Source organism: Nyctereutes procyonoides, unplaced genomic scaffold, assembly GCF_905146905.1.
Source record: "Nyctereutes procyonoides isolate TBG_1078 unplaced genomic scaffold, NYPRO_anot_genome, whole genome shotgun sequence".
Lineage (NCBI taxonomy): Eukaryota > Metazoa > Chordata > Mammalia > Carnivora > Canidae > Nyctereutes > Nyctereutes procyonoides.
Genome location: NW_026575044.1, coordinates 17,864,015 through 17,889,161, shown reverse-complemented (window position 1 = coordinate 17,889,161; position 25,147 = coordinate 17,864,015). Strand labels below are relative to the sequence as shown.

The following is a 25,147-nucleotide window of genomic DNA, read 5'->3' as shown; positions in this document are numbered from 1 at the left end:
TTTCAGTTGAAATTGCCTCTATCTTTTTTGCTTTTTAAAATATTCCATGAGAGAGTGCCTGGGTGGCTCCGTCATTTGAGCATCTGACTAGTGATTTCAGCTCAGGTTATGATCTAATCTCATGGGTGATGAGATCCAGCTCCCATTTGGGCTCTGCTCTCAGCAGGGAGTCTACTTGGGATTATCTCCCTCTGCCCCTCTCCCCATGTGCGCATGTACACACACACTATCTCAAATAAATATTTTAAAATAAAATTAATCCTTGAAGCTTTTTGAAACATTGAGGTATTAGCTAATTCATGGTTGAGTTTTATGCTGTATCTGAAATTGACCATAGTCCTTAGTAGTGCATTGTAGTACTAGTTTTCTGATGCTGAGAAGCAAAGGCCAGGGCAAAACAGATTGCTCTTATGTTGACTTTTCAGTGAAGTCTACAAGTAAATCTGTTAACTGTGGGGATTTTCTGTGAACAGTGACCCTAGTTCCTACAAAAATGTTATGCAGGAGATGACTAACATATTTATATTGTAGCACCACATGCATTTTTTAAAAAGCAAAAATGAGATTTAATAGGTTCATTTAACTTTGATAAGTCCAGTGTGCAACTGGCCTCTAATCTAGTTGGAGCTAGGAACTCGTTTGATATCTGGGCACTGTTTTTCTCTTTGTATACTACTGGCTTTCTATTGCTTTTCTTTGTGGGCTTCATTTTCAGCCGGGCTTTCCTCTCATGAGGGCAAAGTTGGCTTTCCAGCAGCTCCAAGCCAAGTTTCCTCAGCATTTCCAAAAAATTAGTAGAGTGTATATTTTAGAGCAGTTTTAGGTTTGCTGAAAAATTGAGAGAAAGTACAGGGAGTTCCTGTAAACCTCCTCTTCAGTTTCCCTATTATTAACATCTTGCATTAGCTTGGTACGTTTGTTAACAATTAGTGAACTAATATTGATACGTTACAAAAGTCCAAGTTTATATTAGGTCTCACTTTTTGTGTTGAAAAGTAGAGATACCATAACAGGGACAAGAGTTCTGTGGATTTTGGGATGCCTGGGTGGCTCAGAGGTTGAGCATCTGCCTTTGGCTTAGGGCATGGCATGATCCTGGAGTTAGGGGATTGAGTCCCATATTGGGCTCCCTGCATAGAGCCTGCTTCTCCCTCTGCCTGTGTCTCTGCCTCTCTCTCTCTATGTCTCTTATGATTAAATAAATCTTAAAAAAAAAAAAAAAGGTCTGTGGATTTTGACAAATGTTTGATGCCTGTCCATCATTATGGTATCTAACAGAGTAGTTTTGCTGCCCTAAAGATCTCCTTTGCTTCACTTATCATTCCTACTCTGTCTCCATTTCTCCTTGGCAGCCATAGATGTTTTTTTTTTTTTTGACAGTGTATTTATTTTAAGAGACTTTATTTTTCTTTTTAGAGTTTACAGCAAAACTGAATGGAAGGTACAGAGATTTTTCCATAGACCCCTTGCTCCCCACACATGCATAGTCTGCCCCATTATCAGCATCCCCCATCAGAGGAACAACTGAGGAACCTATATTGACATGTTATCATCTAGAGTCCATAGTTAACATTAGGACTCACTATTGGTATTCCACAGTTTTGGGGTTTGGAAAGATTTATAATGTATATCCACCATAGTTTTAATGCTCTAAAAATCGTCCATGCTCCCCACCTGTTCATCGTTCCCTCCTCCAAGCCTCTGGCAACCACTGATCTTTTTACGGTCTCTCTCCATAGTTTTGCCTTTCCTAGAATGTCATATAGCTTGAATTATAGATTATGTAGCCTTTTGGATTGGCTTCTTTTACTTAGTAATATGCATTTAAGTTTTTTTTTTTCCATGTTTTTTCATGGCTTACTAGCTCATTTCTTTTTTCTTTTAAAAAGATTTACTTATTTTAGAGGGGGGAGAGGGAAAGGGAAAGAATCTCAAGCAGATGCCCCGCTGAACACAGAGCTCGATGAGGGGCTTGATCTCACTACCCTGAGATCAAAATTAAAAGTCAGAGTGGACCCTTAACCGACTGGGCCACATGGAAGCCCCATGGTTCATTTCTTTGTAGCACTGAATAATATTCCATTGTGTGGATGTACCACAGTTTACTTGAATGGTCACTTGCTGAAGGACATCTTGGTGGCTTCCAATTTTTGACTGTATATTCTTTGGCATTTTTTTTTTTAATTTTTATTTATTTATGATAGTCACAGAGAGAGAGAGAGGGGCAGAGACACAGGCAGAGGGAGAAGCAGGCTCCATGCACCGGGAGCCCGATGTGGGATTCGATCCCGGGTCTCCAGGATCGCGCCCTGGGCCAAAGGCAGGCGCCAAACCGCTGCGCCACCCAGGGATCCCTTCTTTGGCATTTTTGACTGAAAATCACAATATTGAAAGCAGTCTTTTTCTTGACTTTATTACTGTTATCAATAGCAAATATTTATGCCCCCCCACCCCGGTGTAAGAATTTATTTTTTGGGATCCCTGGGTGGCGCAGCGGTTTGGCGCCTGCCTTTGGCCCAGGGCGCGATCCTGGAGACCTGGGATCGAATCCCACGTCGGGCTCCCGGTGCATGAAGCCTGCTTCTCCTCTGCCTATGTCTCTGCCTCTCTCTCTCTCTCTCTCTCTCTCTCTCTCTCTCTCTCTCTCTCTCTCTGGCTATCATAAATAAATAAAAATTAAAAAAAAATATTTTTCAAAAGATGTCAAATGTTATAGGAAACTTTTCGTCTAAGAACGGTTCTGTTTCAGAAGCAATAAAATGCAAGGTAAATGTTTTGCCATTGTTAATCTAGCATTGAATGGTTTACAGAACATTAGTGAAATTAATATGGGAAATAATTCTGAGTGGGGTTGCCAGTGTGGTGTAGTTGGTTAAGCATTTGGCTCTTAGTTTCAGCTCAGGTCATGATACCAGGATGGTGAAAAAGAGCCCCACGTCAGGCTCCATGCTCAGAAGGAGTCTGCTTGAGACTCTCTGCTTGAGACTTTTTCCCTTTCCCTCTGCCCCTCCCCGTCGAAAATAAATAAATGAATCTTCTTAAGAAATGTTATGATGTTAGTACTATAGTGTCATTTTGTAGCTGGAAAATAGGCTCAGAGAAGTTACATGACTCATGTGTCACATCTATGCCAGGTAAAAACTAAAGTCATTTTACTGTAAATCTGGTGGGTTTTGCTCTCACTTTCTTTATCCTGACACTTTTTGGGGGAGAGGCACTGGTTAAGTATTGTATCTAAGTGTTTGAAAATTTGCAAATTCTCTGTATAAACTTCTCTATATAATCTCAATTTGTTTCTTTGACTCTAAAGCCCTTACACTTTGGTTTAGTGAAACAGCGATCTTATTATTTGTGAAAAAATATGAGTGATGGATTGAAGGTTATCAATAGCATACATTTATTGAGCAGCTTGTTTTGAGGTACGGTGTTATGTGGCACATACTGTGGAGTGATAACTTGGACTCTGGAGTTGCTTCTGAAAATCTCAATTCTAGCATTGACTGTTAATTTGTGCAGATTCCTTAATTTTGCCCCTATCTGTAAAATAGGGTGATAGTATTTGCCTTGTAGAGTTGTTGGGGGTGGGTTGTACATTTAAGTGCTTAGCTGATTTTTTTGGAGATTAAGGAGTTCTTTATATTATTTTATTAATTTATAAAAGTTTTTATTTTTTTGACAGAGAAAGAACAAGCAGAGGGAGAGAGAAAAGCAGGCTCTGTAGAGCAGGGAGTTTGATGCAGGGCTTGATCCCAGGACCCTGGGATCATGACCTGAGCTGAAGGCAGATGCTTAACCAACTGAGCCACCCAGGCATCCCTATTTTATTTTATTTTATTTTATTTTATTTTATTTTATTTTATTTTATTTTATTTTATTTATTTATTTATTTTTTTAAAGATTTATTTATTTATTCATTCAGAGAGAGCGAGAGAGAGGCAGAGACACAGGTAGAGGGAGAAGCAGGCTACATGCTGGAAGCCCGATGTGGGACTTCATCTCGGGTCTCCAGGATCACACCCCGGGCTGCAGGCGGCGCTAAACGGCTGCGCCACCAGGGCTGCCCCCTATTTTATTTTATTTTTTAAAAGGTTTTATTTATTTGAGAGGAAATGGTGTGCATACAAGTTGGGAGGAGGGGCAGAGGGACAAGCAGACTCCCTGCTGGGCGTGGGGCTCAATCCCAGGTCCCTGAGATCATGACCTGAGCTGAAGTCAGAAGCTTAATCGACTGAGCCACCCAGGTGCCCTAAGAGTGCTTCATTTTAATAATATTATTATTTATATGTATATAAACAGATGCAGTGTATCACTGGGCATCAAACAGTTCTATGCAGTCATACAAAGGCTGGATTATTTGCAGTTATTTTTACAAGAATGTAAGATTAGCACTAAAATACTACTAAAACAACTCCTCATTCCTACATACATGCTATGTATTGAGAAGTGTGTAAGTAGTGTGTTGAGCAATACATGTCTGTGATGCTGTAGACTTTTGAAAGCATTCTTAGATTGTTTCATAAATATATGTCTGTTTCTCTTAACTTTGAAAATCTGTGTTTCCATTCCCTACTCCTTTTTAAAATTTTACAGATAAGGAACTGAAGAACAAAGGTAGAGACTCATCCTAGGTTACACAGTGGCAGAGCTAAGTTTAGAACCCAAGTTTCTGACTCCTCCCTAGATTATTTTTTTCCTTCTCTACTTTGCTGCCTTTCCTTTTCATGTCCTTGCTTTTGTATACAGTCAGGTGCAGACTGAGAAACAGAGATCATGGTAACTGATTCTCAAAGATTTGAATTTTTCTAATTCATTGTTTTATTTGCTCTTAGGAATGCCAAGAATACTTTAATATTATTGACAGGAAAATCCATCCCCAATTGCTGCTGAGTTTTCGACCTAAATGTTATATACTTAGTTCTGCAACATTTCTTTGGATTTCTCAAAGGCACTTTAAAATCCCTCAGTCTAAAACCAAACTCTTTTTTTTTTTTTTTAAGATTTTATTTATTTATTCTTAGAGAGAGAGAGAGAGAGGCAGAGACATAGGCCGAGGGAGAAGCAGGCTCCCTGCAAGGAGCTCAATGTGGGGCTCGATCCCAGGACCCCAGAATCACGCCCTTGGCCAAAGGCAGAGACACTCAACTGCTGAGCCACCCAGGTGTCCTTAAAACCAAACTCTTGATGTCCTTTTCTCCTCCATTCACTACACAGGTCTTTTCATGTTCCCTTAATTGATTGGTTCTACTGTCAGACTATTTGGAGAATCCAGAAACCAAAGACTTGCCCATGATACCTACCTTTCTCACTGTGTGTATTTGCTCTATGATCTTATATCCTCCACATCTCTCTGTTGCCAGTAACATCAGTCTAGAGCTGCTGTATTTTTTTTTTTTGCCTTGCCTTTGAATTGTTCTGTTGACATTTACTTGTCTCCTTTTCCATCCTGTCTCAACTGTGCTGCTAGAGTGCTCTTTTTGAAGTATAAATCAGCTTAAATCTGTGTCTCCTTCCTCTCTTTAAAACAGTGGGTTCCTATTTACTTTTCAGGGAAGCCTTCCTACATCTCTTAGGCTATTACATTCCTCTTGCTTTTTTCTTTATGGTGCCAATATATCTTTGTGATACTTAACCACAGTAGTAAAATTTAAATTTATTTGTGTGATTATTCAGTTGTTTCTTCCTTATACTGTAAGTACTGTTTGGAAAGTACTGTATATCTCCCAGTGCTTGGCATAGTAGCTGACACTAGGGATGCACGGAATACATGAATGAATCCAGATAACATTGTAGAGAAATGGTGTGTTCTGTGAGGTGCTTGAAGTGAAGAGGAAGAAGAGAGAATAGAAAGGCTAAAAAAAAAAAAAAATACTGTTTCTTGAAATTTGACTTTGTGGTTGTTATGCACTAGGTACTTTGAATGTGTTACTCATTTCATATTACCAAAGACTGAAATTTTACAAACAAGGAAACTGAAGCTTAGAGAATGTTAATAATTTGTCAGTGGACACATAGCAATTCAAATTCCCTTTCTTTTCTAGTGTCAGGACTAGTGTTTTTATGAGCTTTTGTTTTCTTGTTTGAAAGGATCACCATATCTCATGGCTACCACTATATTGCATTAGTGTTTACTGCCATATTGGATGAGTGCTGAGAATGACATTGATGAAAGTGACTAAGAGCAGTTTTGGTTATGCAGGATTATTGTCTTTGCTAAAATAGACCCCCTCATTTAATCAACTTCCAGTTATCTCATGTGAAACTTTGAAATCCCATCTTGAGTTTTGAGTCCAGTGCCTCGGACCTTTCTTCTTTTGATTTTTATGTCTCTCTTGTTACAGGGTTTTAAGATTCTGTAATAGCCCTTTTAATTCTTTTGTTTATTAAAATCATTCTTACCTTTCCAAGCCCAGTTAAATTACCCTCTTCGTGGATACTTTTTCTAGTTCTGATCTTGGAATGTCTGGAGTTCTTTATACCTCTCTTGTAGTACTTACCTAATTTTGCTCTACTTGTACTCATCCAGTTCATTTGTATGAACTTCTTACTGTTTTTAACTGCTCTGAAACACTTAAATAGTAGATTTTCAACCTACGGATTTGTTTTTGATTACACCCTGGTGTGAGTACTGTGATTTATTCATTTTTGTAATCTCAGACCTAGCATGTTGCTTGATACAATAGGCGTTTGATACATATTGTTGAATTAAATATCTTCAGCTCTAGGTTTTCCTTTATTTTTTTTCTAGTTTTTCTTTTATTTATTTTTTTTTTTAAAGATTTTATTTATTTATTCATGATAGTCACACACAGAGAGAGAGAGAGAGAGAGAGAGAGAGAGAGAGAGAGAAGCAGGCTCCACGCAGGGAGCCCGACGTGGGATTTGATCCCGGGTCTCCAGGATCGCGCCCCGGGTCAAAGGCAGGCGCTAAACCGCTGCGCCACCCAGGGATCCCTAGTTTTTCTTTTAAAAATAGTTTTAGTACTTTAAGAGATTGACCAAAGATCAGATTTTAATTTTTTTAAAGATTTGTTTGAGAGAGAGAGCATGCTTCGAGAAGGGGAGGGGCAGAAGGGAGGGAGAGAATCTCAAGCAGATGCTGAGTTTGGAACCCACTCAGGGCTTGATCTCAGGACCCTGAGATCATGACCTGAGCTGAAACCAAGAGTTGGACCCTTAACCGGTTATACCCCTCAGGTGCCCCAGATTTTAATTTCAATTAATTAATTATTTAAAAAAAGATTTTATTTATTCATGAGAGACATAGAGAGACAGAGGCAGAGATGCAGGCTTCATGCAGGGAGCCTGATGTGGGACTTGATCCCGGGACTGCAAGATCACGCCCTGGGCCAAAGGCAGATGCTCAACCACTGAGCCAGCCAGGCATCCCAGATTTTAATTTTTTTTATTTTATTTTTTAAAATTTGGAGCTTCTGGATGTTGAACACTAGGGGGTTGGGGAGAGTGGTATACCTGGAGAGGTCATGGAAGCTCCACATACTTTTCCTGTGCGTCGCTTCATCTGGCTGTTGATTAATATTCTTTAACAAACTGGTAAATAAATGTCTCTTAGTCCATCAAGATGACTTGGTAGAAACTCTTCAGACAGGGGTTATTAAAGCAGCAGCTTTGGACATGACACACCCAGGGCCCCTGCCTAAGGATAGTCCTTTGTTGAAGTTGAACATCACTCTGACACCACACATTGGAAGTGTTCTCATCAAGCCAGATGACAGATGATGGAATATTTGGTTGAATGCATCCTGGCTTCTCTCAATGGCCTTTCCATTCTTAATGAAGTGGTACTTAAATGATGTATGTGGGCAGAGAATTTAGTGAAATAAAACATGACAGATTAAATGGGGAAAAATTCCTTTTTTTTTTTTTAAGATTTTCTTTTATTTATTGATTCATGAGAGACACACAGAGAGAGAGGCAGAGACATAGGCAGAGGGAGAAGCAGGTTCTACGCAGGGAGCCTGATGTGGGACTTGATCCCAGAACTCCAGGATCACGTCCTGAGCTAAAGGCAGATGCCCAACCACTGAGCCATCCAGGTGTCCCAAATGGGGGAAAATTCTTAAAAAACAACTAAATTTAGAGAGGTGAAAATGAGTCAACAAAGGAGATACAAGTTGGTTGAAGTGGAGAGGAAGGAGGAAAAACCAGAATAATGTGATGGTATAGCAGTCCATGGAAAGAGATTTTCAAGGAGGGAATGGTTAATAGCATCAGATACTGCTGAGAGGTAAGGAATGAAGACGAAAAATGTCTTTTGGATTTAGTGGCATGAAATAAAGATAATCTTAGCAACTTTTAGGTGGAATGATGGGAGCAGAGATTAGATTACATTGGGTTAAGCCTTGGAAGATAAGGAATTAGAGACGATCCTAAAGTTTGGTAGTTGAAGTGAAAAAGCAAGAAAGAAGTGTGCTTTTGGGAGAGCTCGGATCGCTTAGTTGGTTAAGCGTCCAACTCTTGGTTTTAGCTTAGGTTCAGGTCATGATATCAGGGCTGTGAGATTGAGCCCTGTCAGCTCTGTGCTCAGCAGGGTATCTACTGGAGTTTCTCTCTCTCTGCTCCTCACCCTGCTCGTGCTCTCTTTCTCTCCCTCTCAAATAAATAAAACCTTAAGAAAAAAGAGATGTGTGCTTTTGTTTTTTTAAAGGTGAGACTTGAATATACTTTTAAATTTCTGGTTCTTTTGACAGCATCTTTGCAGAGCAGAAATTTTTGATTTTAATAAAATCTTTTTTCTTTTATGGATATGCTTTTGGTATTATGCTTAAAAATTCATTGCCAAACCTAAGTTCACCTAAACTTTCTCCTGGTTTCCACTACAAGTTTTATAATTTTGCATTTATGTCTCATCCATTTTGAGTTAATTTTTGTGAAAGGTGTAAGGTCTGTGTCCAGATGATTTTTTTTTTTAAAGATTTTATTTATTCATGAGAGATACAGAGAGAGGGGCAGAGATTTAGGCAGAGGGAGATGCAGGCTCTCTGTGGAAAGCCTGATGCAGGACTTGATCCCAAGACCCTGGGATCACGCCCTGAGCCAAAGGCAGATGCTCAACTACTGAGCCACCCAGGTGCCTCTAGATTTCCTTTTTTTTTCATTTGAATGGCCAGTTGTTCAATATACTGTAACCATTGAATTGCTTTTCTTGTTCTTTTGTGAAAGGTTGGTTAGATGTTTGTATGGATTTATTTCTGGACTCACTATATTCTGTTCCATTGATCTGTGTATCTGTTCTTTGGCTAATATTAATTACACTGTCTTGATTACTGTAGCTTTTGTAGTAAATGTCTTGAAGTTGGGTAATGTCAGTCTTTCAATCTTCAGTATTGTGTTGACTTTTCTGGGTCTTTTGCTTTTCCACATAAACTTTAGGATCTGTATGTTGGTGTCTACAAGATAGCTTGGGCTTTTGATTGGGAATACACTGAATCAGTGCAGGAGGTTGGGAAAAATTGACATCTCAACAATAATAAGTCTCCCAATCCATGAATACAGAGGGTTCCCCATTTGTTTATATCATGTTGAAGGTTAAGAATAGACAACAATGGGATGCCTGGGTGGCTCAGTGGTTGAGCATCTGCCTTTGGCTCCGGGAGTGATCTCGGAGTCCCGGGATCGAGTTCCACATCGGGCTCCCTGCATGGAGCCTGCTTCTCCCTCTGACTGTGTCTCTGCCTCTCCCTCTGTGTCTCCCATGAATAAATAAGTAATATCTTAAAAAGAAAAATAGACAACATTGATCTGTGGCGATAAAGTCCGAAAAATGGTTACTTTTGGGAAAAGGACAGGTAATGACTAGAGACGGCAACTAGAGGTGGCATGGGAGAGGCTTCTGGGATTTGGGGAATGCTCTGTATCTGTGTGTTCATTACGTGGGTATGTTCATTTTGTAAAAGTCATCAAGTTGTACACTTAACGATATGTATACTTCTCTTTGGTAATATTTTCAATATTTCTTTAAAAAGTCTTTTTTTAAAAAATGATTTTATTTATTTAAAATAAATAGGCAGAGAGAGAAGCAGGCTCCATGCAGGGAGCCCAATGTGGGACTTGATCCTGGGACTCCGAGATCACTCCCGGATCACAGCCCAGGGCGTGCTGGAGGCAGGCGCTCAACCGCTGAGCCACCCAGGCGTCCCTTTCTTTAAAAAATCTTAGAGAGTCTGTTTTGATTAAAGAACAGAAAACTTTTATCCAAATTTGTGTTTAATGGTCCAATACCTACTTACTAGCTTTGAAATTTTGTGGGTATAGATTTATTTGAGGAGGGAAATAGGTAAGGAATTTAAATGTTGAAAATAAGAGCAGACTCACATTAAGGGTTTTGGTATTCCTTGTGGATTGCTTTTATATTAGGTAGTTTTTGGTCATAGATATAGACAGAATTTTTTTTTTTAGTATCAATTTTAAATAAAATGAAAGACCCTGAGGAAAAAACTATGTTATAAATTCTGTTTGAAACAGTGTTCTCCCTAGGGTGGTCAGTGTAAACCCTATCACTTGCTATTTGATGCTAGATTAGATAAAGCAGTAGAAGGTTTCCTGTTTGGAACAATACCACTTTATTGCAAGGAAATAGGATCACTTGTAAGGATTTTTTTTTTTTAACTTAAATTTTTGTGACAGAGGAAATATTATCTCTTCTATTTTCATGGTCAAAAGCATTATTGTCATTAAAACATTGACCCACTTTGAAGTGGCTTTTTAAATAGAAAGCCATATTTAGTGCAGAGTATTGTTCTGTGTAAAGAGCAATGTTGGAATTCATGAATTATCTAATACTATGGCTTGTACATGTGGAGAAGCAGTGCAAGTTAATGGGTTCATACAGATAATGTTAGAGGCATTTGTTGGTTATATTTCTTGCAGGTCTAGGGTGATGATATGAAATAAACAGATGTAGGAGTGCTAGCAATTAGAATGCCCCATTTTACCTAAGTGTTAGAGCAAAATCTTCCCTACAGGCAGTTTCAATTAATGGGCTGTGCTTGTGTCAACTTGTGGTTTCAACGGAAAAGTGCCTGTAGCAACAGTAAACTTCTAACAGCAAAAGACTTGAGTTTTCATTTGTCACATTAGGAAGGACAGTAAGGTTTCAGTTTGTTCATTCATTTTGTTTCATTATAATGGTGTTAAAGGATAGTTAGTGATGATTGTTGCTCACAAGAAGTAAAATTGAACAGCCGTAAAAGGCAAATCTTTCTTTTGTTGAATGCTTAATGATTTTATATATACTGCTATGTCAAAACTCTCAGGAGGGTTTCCTGTAGTGGTTGGCCTTAGATAAGACTCCATCAATCATGGTCCATTCTCACAATTCTAGTTCATAGGAAGTTGTAAAACATCTACGAATATATTGCGAGAAGGAAGACTTTCTTCTTTCTCTGTGTTTTATTGATATCTTTTTTTCCCTCCAAAGATAATTGTTTTATCCTATCAATTTATATACTAAAGCAACAGATTTCACATTTAAAAAAAAATCTGTTTGGAGTTTCTTCTGTTTATTTTATTCTTTCTTCCTGGATTAGCTGAGATATTCATCTAGCACCTCTATTTACATTAATAATGTCCAAATCTGTATTTCTGTATTTTTTTCTTTGACACATACGTTTCTAAGCATTATCCAGTTCAATTTAAAGTTGATTATTTCTTTTTACTTTCCCAGTAGTCCACATTTTTTTTTTTAAGAGGCAGGGAGAGAGAAAGGGAGAGTAGGGGTAGAGGAAGAGGGAGAAAGAGAAAAAGAATCTTAAGCAGGCTTCACACCTGGTGCAAAGCCAGATGTGGGATCTCACAACCCTGAGATCATGACTGAGCCAAGTCAGACACACAGCCAACTGAGCCACCCAGGCGCCCTTCAGTAGTCCACATCTTAATTTGGTGTTACCCTATACCCAGTTGTAAATGCCAACAACTACCCAAGAATGAGGTGTTCTATGTTGTTTTATGGGTTGAGTTAGTTGATTATGTTCAAGTCTTCTAAAATCTTGACTTTCTTTCTAGTTTTATCTATTTACAATGAGGACTGGAAATCTGTAACTATTGGTGTTGAATTCCCTCTCTCCTTTCCATTTTGTTAGTTTTTGCCTCATATATCTTGATTTTTATATTTTCCTGATTTATTAACCTTTGTATCATTATGAAATATCCCTCTTTGTCTCTTGTAATATTTCTTTTTTTTAATAAATTAATTTTTATTGGTGTTCAATTTACCAACATACAGAATAACACCCAGTGCTCATCCCGTCAAGTGTTCCCCTCCGTGCCCGTCACCCATTCACCCCCACCCCCCGCCCTCCTCCCCTTCCACCACCCCTAGTTCATTTCCCAGAGTTAGAAGTCTTTATGTTCTGTCTCCCTTTCTGATATTTCCCACACATTTCTTCTCCCTTCCCTTATATTCCCCTTCACTATTATTCATATTCCCCAAATGAATGAGAACATACACTGTCTTTCTCTGATTGACTTACTTCACTCAGCATAATACCCTCCAGTTCCATCCACGTTGAAGCAAATGGTGGGTATTTGTCGTTTCTAATGGTTGAGTAATATTCCATTGTATACATAAACCACATCTTCTTTATCCATTCATCTTTCGATGGGCACCGAGGCTCCTTCCACAGTTTGGCTATTGTGGACATGGCTGCTAGAAACATCGGGGTGCAGGTGTCCCGGCGTTTCATTGCATCTGAATCTTTGGGTTAAATCCCTAACAGTGCAATTGCTGGGTCGTAGGGCAGGTCTATTTTTAATTCTTTGAGGAACCTCCACACAGTTTTCCAGAGTGGCTGCACCAGTTCACATTCCCACCAACAGTGTAAGAGGGTTCCCTTTTCTCCGCATCCTCTCCAACATTTGTTGTTTCCTGCCTTGTTAATTTTCCCCATTCTCGGTGTGAGGTGGTATCTCATTGTGGTTTTGATTTGTATTTCCCTGATGGCAAGTGATGCAGAGCATTTTCTCATGTGCATGTTGGCCATGTCTATGTCTTCCTCTGTCTTGTAATATTTCTTAAAGTCTGTTTTGTCTGATGTTGATATAAACGTTATAGCTTTCCTATGGTTGCTCTTTACATAATATATCTTTTTCCATTATTTTCTCTCAATCTATTTTATCTTTGAATATAAGATGTGTTTCTTAGACTATATACAGTTGGATCTTTATTATTCATTTTGACAATATCTGCTTTATGGTTGGAGTGTTTAGGCCATTTATATTTAATGCAATTATTAATATGGTTGGGTTTACATTTGCCATTTTGTTTTATTGGATGTTTCATTTGTTGTTCCTTTGTACCTTCTTTACTGCCTCTGGGGGGAGTTAGTTTTTTAACTATATTTTTTGACATTTTTCTTTTCTTTTTTTTTTTTTTTAAATGGTTGCTCTAGGGATTATATCTGTATCTTTGTTTATCACAGTGTTCTTCAAATTAATATTTACTTCATTTCAATAAAATATAGAAACATTGCACCAATAGGGGAGAGCTCCATCTCCTTTCTCCTTTTTATAGTGTTACTTTTATATATGTGATATTTGTTTATATTATAAACATCGCAATAGTGTTATAGTCATTGCTTTTGCAATCATTTATTTTTTTAAAAGAAAAGAGAGGAAATAAGAATGATTACTAGAGTCTTTTATGTAAACATGCATATTTGCTACTTTTTGTTGTCGGTATTTCATTTTATGGATTTGAATCACAAATTCTTTCCTTTTAAAAAGCCTAAAGGATTTACTTTATTATTTCTTGTACAGCAGGTCTGCTACCAATGACATTTCTTAGTCTGCTTATCTAGGAATTTTCTTTTTTCTTTTGTATTTTCTTTTCATTATTTTTTGAAATCTCTACACCCAGTGTTGGGCAGGAACCCATGACCCTGAGATCAAGAGGCACATGCTCTTCCCACTGAGCCAGTCAGGCACCCACATTTAAAAAAATTTTTTTTAAGTAATCTCTGTGCTTACCTTGTGACTCAAACTCAGGACTCAAGTAGAGTCACATGTTCTATTGACTAAGCCAGGCAGGCACCCCTTTTTTAGTATATGTGCTGCCGAAGCGAGCACTAGGCACCCCTTTTGTCTTTGTGTGAAAGAATATTTTTTTGGATATAGAATTCTTACTTTTTTCCCCTCAGCACTTTGAATGTCATTCTACCTTCTGGCCTCTAGTGTTTCAGATGAGAAATCACCTGTTAGTCTAATGTGATTTCCTTGTATATGAGGAGTGTTCTTCTATTGCTTTCAAGATTTTTCTCATCGTCTTTCACTTGTTTGACCATGACGTATGTATGTAGATCTACCTGAGATTTGTTGAGCTTCTTAGACACAGAGATTGATCTTTTTCATCAGTTTAGAGGAGGTTTGGGGCTATTTGATGTATTTTTTCTACCTCTTTCTCACTCTTTCTAGGATTCCTATTATACACATGTTGGTATTCTTGACATTGTTCCTTGTGTTTCAGAGGGCCTATTCATTTTTCTTTTATCTTTTTCCCTTTATTCTTCAGATTGCACAGTTTCTATTGACTTATTCACTGATTTTTTTATTCTGCCATCTTGAACCTGTTGAGTCCTATTTTAGTGAAATTTCTTTTCAATTTTTATACTTTTCAATTATAGAATGTCTGTTCCTCTGTTAAAATTTGTTTCCTTATTGAGATTCTCTGCTTGTTGATTCGTTGTTATCATACTTTTCTTTAATTTTTAAAATGCATTTTCCTTTAGTACTTTGAACATATTTAAAATAGCTCTTTTGATGTCTTTGTGAAGTCCATCATCTGAGGACATTGTTTTTCTAGTGACTGCTTTTTATCTCCTGTGTATGAGTCACATTTCCTATTTTTTTCAAAGATCTCTTGATTTTTTGTTGAAAACGGTATCTTAGGGATGCCTGGATGGCTCTGCAGTTGAGCTCTGCTTTCGTTCAGCTCAGGGCATGATCCTGGAGTTCAGGGATTGAGTCCCACATCAAGCTCCCTGAGAGGAGTCTGCTTCTCCCTCTGCCTATGTCTCTGCCTCTCTCTGTATCTCTCATGAATAAATAAATAAAATGTTAAAAAATGTATATTTTAAATAATATATTAGATAATGTATTACAGCAGCTTTGGATTATTATTTTTCCCTTTTTATTATTATTTATTCATGAGAGACAGAGAGAGAGAGAGAGAGAGAGAGAGAGGCAGAGACACAGGCAGAGGGAGAAACAGGCTCCCATGCAGTAGCCTGTTGCGGGACTTGAACCTAGGACCCCAGGATCACACCCTGGACCGAAGGCGGCGCTAGACCGCTGAGCCACCTGGGCTGCCCTTATTATTCCCCTTTGAAAGCAGGTTGCTGGTAACTGGGATAAATTGGAAATCTGTCACTCCTGCAGTGTGTTGTTGCTTATATCTCTGCTCAGCTTTTTATTTTTTATTTTTCCTTTAAAATTATTTTATTTATTTATTTATTTATTTATCTATTTATTTTTATTATTATTATTTTTTCCTTTAAAATTTTTTAAATCTGGCTTTCTGTTGGGTACACTTGTCCTTTCCAGCATAGTTTTCTTGTTAGCCAATACTTGGACAGAAATTTTGCTCAAATAAACCCTGCCAGTAAGGACTTTTGTTCTTTACCAATGGATCTGTGTGTGGACGGGTGAAAGCATTTTAAAGTTTTGGCCATGTTCAAGTCTGCCTGGGCTTTTGAGTCCTTTTGGACCCTTTCACATCTCTTCTGCATAATCCTGTAGCCTCAATCAAGAATATATGCTTGACCCATTCACGATCAAATCCTTAGGGGTGGAACCCTTGATTGCCCTGCCTGCTTGCTGCTGAGATTGTGTCTTGCACCTGTAATGCCTCTGGGTGTAGGTGTGGCCAACCATTTCAGATTGAGGCCCCTTTGTTTTGTTTTGTTTTTTTGAGGCCTCTTTGTAGCGCAAACACCATCCCTCAGGCCTGTCCCACCTCATTAGGCAGAACCTATTGAGCTGACAGGTGGGAGGTGGGGGGAGACGGAGCAGCCCCAGGCAGGACCCCCAATATATTTTTAAGATTTTATTTATTTGACACACAGAGAGAGTACACACAAGCAGGGGTAGGGGCAAGCAGAGGGAGAAGGAGAAGCAGACTCCCCACTGAGCAGGGAGCCTGACATAAGTTTCCATCCCAGGACCCTGGGATCATGACCTGGGCTGAAGGCAGATGCTTAACCGACTGATACACCCAGGTGCCCCAATCCTGCAGATTTTTAAGCATCAGTACTTCTCTTTTTGTATGTTTTGAAAGATTTCCAGAGCTCTGAAGTGTTTTTTGTTTTTTCAAGATGTATTTATTTATTTGAAAAGGAGAGAGTGAGAACCTGAGCACACCAGTGGGAGAGAAGAGAGAGAATCTAAAGCAGACTCCCCTAGCAGGGAGCTCCATTAGGTGGGGGGAAGGTGCTCTACACATGGCTTGATCTCTGGACTCTGAGATCATTACCTGAGCCAAACCAAGAGTTAGCTACCCAACCAAGTGTGCCCCACAGGCACCCCTGAAGTGGTTATTTTGATTAATTTTGTCATGCATTATTTTTTTAAGATTTTATTTGTTCATTCATGAGAGACATGGAGAGAGAGGTAGAGACACAGGCAGATGGAGAAGCAGGCTCCATGCAGGGATCCCGATGCAGAACTCGATCCTGGATCCCAGGATCACGCCCTGAGCCAAAGGCAGATGCCCAACCACTGAGCCACCCAGGCGTCCCTGTCTTACTTTATATCTCAGGGGGATTGGCTGACCCTTTCTTTGCTCATAGCCAGAAGTATCCTGCCTTACTAATACTTAAGAAACCCTACATACCCATAATCTATCACTTCACAATGAGGTAGCCACTATCCTGACATGTTGGTAACTATTCCCATGCTTTTTAAAGTAGTTTTACAGCACAACTAAGTATCCATATATATTATGTCATTTCATTTTGTCTTGATTTGAACTTCATATATAATACATTGAATGATCCGGCCTTTTTTTTTGTTTTTGTAATTTGCTTTTTTTGTTTTGGTTTTACTTACCATTGTTTTTATTGTTTTATCTATGTTAACATGGTTTCCACTGCTGTATGCTCGTTTATTGTAGGAATGTACCACAACTTATTTTTCCATTCTACAGTTTGTTAGTAGATGTCTTGTTTTTGTTTTGTCTATCACAGAAACAGTGCTGCTATGACACATGTGTTTCTCTAGACCGTGTTTTTCAAACTTTAGGTCACCACCTATTGGGTTGTGAAATCAATTGACTCAGTCATGACCAACATGACTTTTAAATTTTTTAAATACATAGAATGAAAAACTATCTGAGTGCTTTACATTCAAGTTTCTGTTTCGCGAATGTTACCACAGGAAGCTCCAAACTCCTAAGTCACTCCTTATTTCCTGTATTTGATCTTCAGAAAGCACTGCACATTCTCTGTTCTTTTCCTTCCCCTCTTCTTCCAGCTCTCTTCTGCTTTGGTTCATTGTCAGCAAAATCACCAATATTCTTAATTTCCTGTCTGAATTCTCCTTTACCTTGCACTCATAGCACTGTGGCTTTCCACCGAGGGCACAGCTTCACTTTGTAAGGGGTGGCTGCACTTTTTTTTTTTTCTTCCTGTAGTCCTTATCCTCTGGCCTGGATTTCCTTGTTCCTCATTGCCACTCTTCTGATTATTTTCCTCTTCCATTAATCCCTATATTGCTGTCCTTTTTGACCACTGACTATGACTTTTTTTCTTTGCTTAATGTCATTTTTGTCCATTATTACTCCTGTCTTAATTCTTGGTGATTTCAGTATATACGGATGATCCTTCTGACACCACCCACTCAGTTCTGTAAACTCCCTCATAATTTTGTTCTCTACTTCAGCCAGTTATTTCTACAGTCATACTCTAACCAGTGCTTTTTGAACTGTCTGTTCTGAAGGACCAGTATATTTTTTTCTTAAAGATTTTATTTATTTGAGAGAGTGAGCAAGCGACTGCATGCATGGGGGTGGGAGGTAGGGGAGGGACAAGGGAAAAAGGAGAAGCAGACTCCCTGCAAAGCAGAGAGCCCGACACAGGGCTTGATCCCAGTACCCTGAGATCATGACCTGAGCCAAAGGCAGACACTTAACGCACTGAGCTACCCTAGGTGCCCCAGGACCAGTATATTTTTATTTTCAATCCATCATTGGTGGATTTTTGGTAAAATACAATCAGTTAAACTAGGAAATTGAAATACTGCTTGGTTGTCATGACAATATCAAATTGCTCTAAGTTTCTAATCAATTTTCTTTTTTTTTTTAATTATTTATTTATGATAGTCATACAGAGAGAGAGAGAGAGGCAGAGGGAGAAGCAGGCTCCATGCACCGGGAGCCCGACGTGGGACTCGATCCCGGGTCTCCAGGATCGCACCCTGGGCCAAAGGCAGGCGCCAAACCGCTGCGCCACCCAGGGATCCCTCTAATCAATTTTCTTAATTTCTGTACTTCTGTCACTGCAGACAGTCCTTTAAAAACAATACTTTGAGTAGTACTATTTTAGATTTTGTCAGTTACAAATAAATGCAACCTTTCTGTAATGTTTCATTCATAGTGCTCTTGGGTGGTTACCACCTTCTCTTTCCAGTTCACTATAGTACCTTGACTCCACTGGGATGTTCATTCCATTGGACATTTTCACTGCCCTGTACCTTCTGGATGTGATCATTACAATCATTCCTTGCATATACTCTTGTTTCTGCTTGCTTGATAAAACTAGAATTCTGGTTAAACTCAACTTCTTCTCTGTGCTTGGACTTACACAGCTGAACTTCAAAGGAGAAAAACCCGTGTGTGCCAGTCTCACTTGAAGTTCATGCTACAACCCTTAAAGTGGGCCCTTATTATTTTTTTTTATTTTTATTTTTTTAGTGGGCCCTTATTATTGTCTGGAAATCATATCTATTTTTCTCTAGTGTCTTCATTTTCTTTTCTTTTTTTTTTTAAATTTTTATTTATTTATGACAGTCACACAGATAGAGAGAGGCAGAGACACAGGCAGAGGGAGAAGCAGGCTCCATGCACCGGGAGCCTGACGTGGGATTCGATCCCTGGTCTCCAGGATCACGCCCTGGGCCAAAGGCAGGCGTCAAACCGCTTCGCCACCCAGGGATCCCTAGTGTCTTCATTTTCACAATACTTTTTCACACCTGCTCTTCTGATCAACATCAGTACCGCCTCATTCCTCCTCACTCTTAACAATCACTTTGTTTTCTACTTCCTTGAAAAATTTGTAGTCAGAGGGAACTTCCATTAGATTCCCATTATGTTTAACATCGAGCCATGAAAATTAGAATGACACCTTTTGTCTTAAGGTCTGTTTTGCCTACTAATCATAGAGATAAATAAGCTGGAGGGTTCTGTGATTTTTCATTTATGTACTTTTTTAATTTATTCAAACCTTTACAAGTCCCTGTGTATGATAGATGGACATTAAATACTAGCACAATTTATTAGAGTCATGCAAAGTGATGTGAAAGAAAATAGGTATGTAATCTGTATGTAACAGGGATCCTATTGGTAAGGTACCAAAGGCTACTTCAAGCAATTGATACTTAACATGATACCTGTGAAGTGTAGCCAGCAAGGGTGCGGCGGGCACAAAATGAGTGTGAAAAGCCAAAGATACGTAGTGTGGAAATTGAGTAGGATTGCAAATTATTCTTTTTGACACTATGTAAATTACTATGTTTAGCAGTTTTATTCTCCTCACATTTTCTGTAGCAAGTGTTACAATCCTTTTCCATTTTCACAAACTTCCAAACATGATCTTTTCACCATGTATTTTTTCTGACCAAGAATGAGGTCTGATATGAAAGAAACTCCCTCCTTTTATAGTAGCTTCATTTAGCCTTATAGCTTGTACTTTCCACTCCTTTTCACTTAATATTTTCTGCTTCTTTGTCTCAGAGGAGCAGTGTATTGCTTCCTTTCCATGGTTTAACTCTCCTACCTGTAGTTTGTCATTTTGGTTTCTTAATGAACACAGAACTAATAAAGCAAATGCTGCATTTTGATTGTCCAGAACTGACAACCTGTTTTTTAAATTTCTGTTTTTTTTAATTTATTTACGATAGTCACACACACACACACAAAGAGAGAGAGAGAGGCAGAGACATAGGCAGAGGGAGAAGCAGGCTCCATGCACCGGTAGCCCGACGTGGGATTCGATCCCGGGTCTCCAGGATCGCGCCCTGAGCCAAAGGCAGGCGCTAAACCACTGCGCCACCCCTGACAGCCTGTTTTTAATCAATTTATTTTTATTTATTTTTTTAAAGGCTATTTATTAGAGAGTACACAAGCAGGGGGGCGGGAGGGGGAGAGGGAGAAGGAGAAGCAAACTCCTTACTGAGCAGGGAGCCTGACATGGGGCTCAATACCAAGTCTCTGGGATCATGACCTGAGTTGAAGGCAGACACTTAACTGAGTGAGCAATCCAGGCACCCCTTTATTTTTTTTGAAGACTTTTTTTTTTTTTTAAGAGCAGGAAAGAGCATGCACTCTTCGGGGAGAGAGTGGGGGAGGGACAGAGGGGGAGAGTATTGAAGCCGACTTCACTGAGCGCAGGGCTGTCTCATGTCCCATAAGATCGTAACAGACCAAACCAAGAGTTGGATGCTCAACTGACTGTACCACCCAGGTACCCCATAATGGTGTTATTTTTACTGAGCCGGGGAAAACTAGAAAAGGAACAGAGTGGGGGTACCTCAGATGACTAATTTGGTTTTGGACATGAGATCGTGGTGCCTTTGTGAAATCGAAATGCAGATGTCAGGTGGCAGTTTGGGTAGACTGGTATATAGTTTGAGAAGTGCTGAGATGGAGACACTGAATTCCTAGTATGGGGTGGTATTGGAAACTGGATATAGAAGAGGGTTACTTTGATGGGTATGAAAAGGACATAGTCCCAAGGCTAATGCCTATAGGCTGAAAAGGAGCAACTAGAAGAAGGGAAACCTGGAAGCCAAAGAAAAACTTTAGCTTAAGGAAGAGAGGGAGTGGTTAAGTATAGAATGCTGCTTAGACATTAAGATGAAAGACAAACTAGGTTTGTTGGATTTAGATATACAGCGTCATTGATGACCCTAATAAGAACTGTTCTTCAGTTTTGATAAAAGCAGATGTCAGTGGGATTAGGTTGGAGGAGTATGAGAGGTAAGGAAATAGAGGCAGGGAATTTAGACAGCTCTCTTAATGAGGTTGTGGAAGAAGAGAATGATTTCTGGAGGAGGAGATGTGAAGTTGAAGTGGTAAGTAGAAGGAGAATTTTTTCAAATGAATGAGTAGATGGATGGATGATCTGTTAGAGTGTGGTGTGAGAGGTTGATATGCACCAGAGAATAATCAATAAGGCTCTAGGGAAATGAGAGGGGATTGGCTGTAATATCCACGTAGAAGGGGGAACCTCCTTTAGACTGGAGGGAAGAACAGCATGGTGGAAGATGGTGTTCTAAGGAAATAAATGCTATATGTTTCCTTGTGAATTCGCTGAATATTAAATCGGATAGTTGAGAGCCTTTTATCCAACTATCATTTGATAGTTTTTTTTCTTTTTTTAAGATTTTATTTATTTATTTGAGAGAGAGAGAGCGAGCAAGCAAGAGAGTATGGGGGGGGGCAAAGGGAGAGGGAGAAGTAGGCTCTGCCAAGCAGAAAGCCTATGCAGGGCTCTATCCCAGCACTCCAGGATCACGACCTGAGCCAAGGGCAGATGGTTAACCAATTGAGCCATCCAGATGCTCCTAGTTTTGTCTTTTTCTACCAGCTACTTTTGATTATTCTACCAGGGAAATCTATGTATTTTCCTGGACCAAAAACAATATATGCAGTAAATAGTTTGGGAAGATTACTCTGTACATATGACATCTTTCTCCCCTGTGTTTAGGGTACTTAATTTTTATTGCATTGCAGGGAGTTTTGTCAGAGCTCGTATTTTCACTTTTTTTCTTGTGTTTTATGAATTATGACAAATTCCACTACAGGGGGGAAACTGATAGATTTCACTGACTAAATTTGACCTGAGCAGTATTTGGTGTCATGAGCAGAAAGGTACAACTCCCCTTTTCTTCAGAAGACTTTTCAGTAGACTTTGATGTTAGGGTGGGCTTTTGAATAGGTAATATTTTTATATGATAGTAAATTCAAGAGGTAAAAACTATATACAGTAAAAGGGTCTTTTGATTCCTGTTCTCTCATTTACTTTTCTTGCCAAAATAGCTGGTGTTATTTTCTACAGAATATAAATATAATTTTGTTCTTTATTTACACAAATGGTATATAATATGCCTTTTTTGTTCCTTTAACATTATGTATTAAAAATTACTCAAAAAAGGAAAGAAAATTACTCCATATTAGTGTATTAAAGAACCTTTTCATCCTTTATGGCCACATTGTATGGACAGATCACTTTAGCTGACTGGTGGATACTAATACTGGATATTAGTATCCTATTTGTGGTTAATACTGGTGTTTGTGATTAAAATTGCTTTTTTAAGGCAATATAAGTCATTATAAATCTCAAACTCTGAAATATAAGGATCTTGAAAGATAATTGAGTTATCATTTAAAGACATTTTTTCATATTTTATCATGCTTTTTTAACAAAAACAGTATAGATTTATTTGTCCTACCTACACAATTTATTTAAGAAGCAGGAGTTTTGGGGCAGCCTGGGTGGCTCAGGGGTTTAGCGTCACCTTCAGCCCAGGGCATGATCCTGGGGACTTGGGATCAAGTCCCACATTGGGCTCCCTGCATGGAGCCTGCTTCTCCCTCTATGTCTCTTGTGAATAAATAAATAAAATCTTAAAAAAAAAAAAAGTAGTTTTATGGTTATATTAACATATTTACTTTTCAACCTGATGTTATATTATGTACTTCGAAAACGTCCAGTGCCTTCTTTCAAAAATTGACTCAAGACTTCTGATTTTTGTACTTTATGGCTGACATTAATTTCATTTGAGTAGATTTTCAAATATTTCAGCTGTAAGAAAAATTTTTATTCTGGAATATATAACTTCACTCTCTACAGAAAAATCAGCTCTTGTTTTTATTTAGTTAGAAAATCTTGGTTTATTTCTCATATTTGGGGTATTTCATATCCGAATATTTTATTTCCTTTTGTATTGCCAACATACTTCAGTTATGACACTGGCAGTTTGCTGGTTTAACTTTTACTCCCTCTATTGGCTTTCAGAGGTGTTACATTCCTTTTGGAATGGTGTTAGGAATAACATTTATGCTTATTTTCATTTAACTCAAAAATTAGTAATGATGCAAATGTGCTTATAAAATAGGCTACATATGGGATTGGTTTACATTAATGAATGTTTCCAGTGGCTGTGAATGTTCTGGTTTTTATGAATGTGTTGAGGAATCTTCATTAGAATGTCTGTTTCATTAGCAGCTGAGAATAAGACCATGAAAACCCAAAAATAGGAATATAAAGGAATACAGAATATTCACGTTTATAGTAAGCAAAAAGTAGACTTGGCATGTTAGATCAATAAAAGGGTTTTCTGAGTTTCTTCTGATTGCCATCTGCCATATATTGAACTGTCAAGTAACTTGATAGAGTGAAACAGTGGAGATGTCTCATGGTACCTGATTAGCATAGCCATCTAGCTCAGTGTTTGTCTCTCTTACAAGTGGGACCTCATGATAATTGCCTTCTGTAACATCACGTGTACAGAGTAAGGTATTTACTTGCCTTGCACATTCTTATTAATTAATTAATTAATTATTTTAAAAAAGATTTTATTTATTTATTCATGGGAGACACAGAGTGAGAGGCAGACACATAGGCAGAGGAAGAAGCAGGCTCCATGTAGGGAGCCTGATGAAGGACTCCATCCCGGGACCCCGGGGCCATGCCCTGAGCTGAAAGCAGACGCTCAACCACTGAGCCACCCAGGCATCCCCTTATCATCCTTTTAAAACCAAACTACCAGTTAATGAAGTTTGCTCTGTATAGGTCACAACTCTTTATGCTTAAATATTATGTTCTCCTCTTTCTCCATGATTAAGTAGAGTTGTAGCACACTTCATAGGAAAAGGATGTTAGATTCTAAAATTAGCATATAGGAGCACCTGGTGGCTCAGTCAGTTGAGCATCCAGCTCTTGGTTTCTGCTCAGGTCATGATCTCAGGATCTTGGGATCCAGCCCTGCACTCAGTGAGGGGTTGGCTTGAGATTTTCTCTCTTTCCCTCTTCCTCCTCCTCTGCCCTTCTCCCTACTCATGCATACTCTCTCTCTCAAATAAATTAAATCTTTAAAAAAATAAAGTATAAAGGTGGAAAATGTTTTTAAGAGTGTTTTCTCTTACACTCCTTAAGTCATTGATAGACTAGAGTGTACTAGGTTTTCTGGGTTCACAAAGTAGTTGGTCTGTATTTAGTTACTATTGTTTATGAAACAAAATGTGAGCCAACACTAGGCTCACATTCAGCCTGATGAGAGGTATGTGGCAACTAGAAGGGATTGTGCGGAAACAGCATAGTCAGGCCTGTCCTTTTAATACCCCTGTAGTGCAGGGGTATTCCTCTCCCCCCCCCCCAGAGGAATAGCAGACAGGTTTGATGCATACAATTACTTTGGGTGCTCATTTGCCAAATGCATGTAATTGAAAGATTTTATTTTGTTTTATATAAGTGTACATTTGATATTGTTCCACTGTAACTTCCTCTCGGAGGATTTGAGTATGAAAGTAATCATTCTAGTTAAGTTGTTTCTGGGACTACTTTTTTTTTGAAGCATTCTTTTTCATTTATGTTAAAGTCAACATACACATTTAACTATCAGAGTTTTGAGGATCCCTTTCTTGAATATTTTATTGAAAGATTTGTATTTATTTGAGAGAGAGAGGGCACAAGTCAGGGTGCATGGGGGCGGAGGGGAGGATCAGAGGGAGAAGCCAACCACCCGCTGAGCAGAGAACCTGATGCAGGGCTTGATCCCAGGACCTTGGGATCATGACCTAAGCAGAAGGCAAATGCTTGACTGACTGAGGCATCCAGGCGCCCCCCCCCCCTTTGAAGATTTTGAATAAAGTTTAAGAATGGAAAATTCTTGCTTGGTTCCTTGCTGGGCTTGCTAGTTC

At 38.8% G+C, this 25,147-nt stretch overlaps 1 protein-coding gene across 2 annotated transcripts in view; it reads left to right on the top strand.

Moving 5' to 3' along the window:
* ARK2N (arkadia (RNF111) N-terminal like PKA signaling regulator 2N) overlaps positions 1-25,147 on the top strand; it is an 80,505-nt gene that overhangs the window by 11,096 nt on the left and 44,262 nt on the right. The gene's annotated exons all lie outside the window — the stretch shown is intronic.